The sequence below is a fragment of the Lagenorhynchus albirostris genome, chromosome 14 (genome assembly GCF_949774975.1).
Source record: "Lagenorhynchus albirostris chromosome 14, mLagAlb1.1, whole genome shotgun sequence".
In the NCBI taxonomy this organism is placed as follows: Eukaryota; Metazoa; Chordata; class Mammalia; order Artiodactyla; family Delphinidae; genus Lagenorhynchus; species Lagenorhynchus albirostris.
In genome coordinates this window covers 58,538,672-58,542,147 of record NC_083108.1, presented here as the reverse complement: position 1 = coordinate 58,542,147, position 3,476 = coordinate 58,538,672, and positions in this window count along the sequence as shown.

The window sequence follows — 3,476 nt, the reverse complement described above, 5'->3', positions numbered from 1 at the left end:
CGGCAGGGGCGTGCGGGGGCGGCTGGGGCCAATGGGCAGAGACTTCCGGGGCAGGGGCGGTGCCAGGGCCCGCCGGCGCCCTAGAAGGCGGGTTCCGCGGGCTGCGCCCGGGGCCTCCGCCTTGAAAGGAGATGTCCACGGGCAGCACCTTGAGCTCTGCCGACCCAGGTTTTTGGGGTGAGCCTCCCTCCTGGAGCCTTAGGAGGATTTAACCGCCTCCTTTTTGATTGTGGTTGCCTAAAAAAAATTTCCGTTCCGTTCCCCTATAAATCGTATGTTACGAATTGCAGTATTGAAGATACAGGGGCTGCCCCCCAGTGAGCTGGGCATAGACACCAAATGCCTTGGTTCCCGTTGTTTTGCTTTAGAGGTGCGTGCCTACGTATTTAGGGACGAAATATGATGTCTGGAATTTGCTCCAGAGTAACGGGCCGTGAGTGACGACTGCCTGAAGCTGCGGGGTAGTGCTCGTTACTATTCTCGGCTCTTCGTGTTAGAAATTTTCCATAATAAAACTTTCCAAAGAGAAAAAAGCCACTTCCTTCTTGATGTTTGTTTGGTAATCTCTGGAAATTCCAGCAAGTATTTATTCGGTAATAGCTCTGATCTGCAGAGCGCCACTTCCTGTTGTGGGGAGTTGACCACGCACTTCCCTCTTGATTTCTCCCTTGACTGCCTTTCCTTGTACGTCCTGAACTCACTCACTTCCTTTTAGGCCCATTTTCTTTGCTATAATAAACTTGTGAATGATTTCTGGAACTTTCATATCAGTACAGGGAGTTTTTAAAAACTTATCCCTCATTAATTTAAAAACTCTAAAATATTCAGTTGCAACTCCTTATGAGTCATATTTTACAAATTAGGGAATTGGAGTCACAGAGGGCTGCCAGCCAGTAGCTAGGAATAGACACCAAATGCCTTGGTTCCCATTCCTTTGCTTCATCTTTTGAATTAGTGTGCTTCCTCTAAATTGGCTTCAGTAGTTCCTTTTAAAAGGGAAAAACATTCTGGGCCTCAGTGTTGATTTAAGCTATTTTATTATAAGATTACCTAAATATAGACACACCTAACACATATTATAGATACACATATATAGATACACATAACACTATACACAAATATAGATACACCTAACACTATTCTTACAGTTCTTACATAACTAAAACCAAAACATATCACAAATACATAGAAACTTAGAAATGTTGATTGATATGGCATGGGTCTTTAAATCTGGAATGCATGCTTTTACTGGACTCTGTTAGGGCCTTCTCTAGCCTCCAGGCCTAGTCTTCATGATACCTTCCCTAAGTACACCTGGCTCCACTTTCATTACCACATTTACCACATTCTCCACCAAAGGTGCAGAATCCTGCCCTCCCCAACCCATTTGGTTCAACAACCTGTACTGTGCCTGGCATGTGGGAGGAATTCAATATTTCTTGACCATGAAAATCTTAACCACAGTGCAAATATATTTGACCTCTCTGAAAGGGCCGTATGTCTGCATGGATTTAGACTTACATGCATGTGTATCAGTGAGAGTGCTTTTCCATACAAGTAACAGGAAACCTAACTGAAGTAGATTAAACAGTACTGGGTTCATGATCTCCCATGAAAAGAATTCCAGAGGTAGAGAAGTTCCAATATTAGATAATTCAGTTACTCAAGGATGTCCTTAAAAACTTGAGTGCCTTCCATCTTTTACTCCTCCATCCTCAGCTAGGACTCCTATGATTGTTACAAGATGGCTGCAGCAGTTCCAAGGACTGTATGCAGATGACAACACTCCTAGGAGAAAAAGGTCTTACCTTTTAAGGAAGGGTCCCAGATGTTCCTCCAGCAGACATTATGAAACACCTGTAAAAATGACATGAAGTACCTATGAAATGCTTTTAAAAGTACCTAGCTTAGGGGCTTCCCTGGTGGCGCAGTGGTTGAGAGTCCACCTGCCGGTGCAGGGGACACGGGTTCGTGCCCTGGTCCGGGAGGATCCCACATGCCGCGGAGCGGCTGGGCCCGTGAGCCGTGGCCCCTGGGCCTGCGCGCCATGGCCCCTGGGCCTGCGCGTCCAGAGCCTGTGCTCTGCAGCGGGAGGGGCCACAGCAGTGAGAGGCCCGCGTACCGCAAAAAAAAAAAAAAAAAAAAAGTACCTAGCTTAGAGTAGGTGTTAGCATGGGGTCTTCCACGGTAGAGCAGTCTCTTTGGAGGTGACAATCTGTAGAGAACGTGTATATTTCATTGGTGTCTAACAGTAAGCAAGGATTTAGCAGGTGTCCCTAATTTCTGTTACTTAGGAGTAAAACCAAAGAGTGCAAAGAATCATGCTTAAAATATTAAGGATCAGGGTTAAGGGACTGTCTAGCCTGTTAAAACTTTTTCAACAATGATACAGAAAGTAAAATGCTTTTAGTTCAACATTCAACTGCCAGTAAGTGTGACACCACTCTGTTCAGCAGTCCAAAAGATTTGTTAATGCCCAGGGTGACTCTGACTTATCGTTAACCCAAATAATTCTCAAGTGCAAATGTCAGGATTAATATCTCTTACACCCAGTAATGTGAGTTCATTTCTAGAGCCATCCCACTGCACAATCAACTATTCTTCCCAAAGTCCTTAGTTTAGAATTGTGGGGACTCTTTGAAAAATCCCTGCTCTTCCTCCCGCTTTTTTTCTTTTTTTTTTTTTTTTTTGATGTGGACCATTTTTAAAGTCTTTATTGAATTTGTTACAATGTTGCTTCTGTTTTATGTTTTGGTTTTTGGGCCGGGAGGCATGTGGGATCTTAGCTCCCCAACCAGGGATCGAACCCATACCTCCTGCATTGGAAGGCAAAGTCTTAACCACTGGACCGCCAAGGGTGTCCCCCTCCCACTTTCAAAGTCATTGTTTCTGAGCACAGACCCACACGGACATCAGTGATTTCAAATGTTAGTGACCTAAACCTGTAGGCTTGATTGAAGCTGGCTTGATTACATACATGTAATGGACATTATGGCTGCCTGGTTAGGCTATATTCCACTATTCTAAGTTAGTGCTATTGCCATAAGCCCAGGGAAGTTGGCCCTAACTATAGTGGCCAACCCTTTAATTAAAGAATGCATGTGTTTGGGACTTCCCTGGTGGTCCAATGGGTAAGACTCTGCGCTCCCAAAGCAGGAGGCCTGGGTTTGATCCCTGGTCGGGGAACTAGATCCCGCATGCCGCAACTAAGAAGTCCACATGCTGCAACTAAAAGATTCTGCGTGCTGCAACTAAGACCCGGCACAGCCTAAATAAATAAATAAATAAATAAAATATTAAAAAAAAAAGAATGCATGTATTTGGGGGGTGGGAGATGGGGCATTGGGCACCAGGGGAGCTAGAATAAAGTTGGGGGGAATGACCAAATGTGGGCACTTTGGCTCTGCAAACCCTATGACTTCTCCATTTGAAGCATCACAAATTGGGGCTACTGAGGACATGGATCATGGAAACCA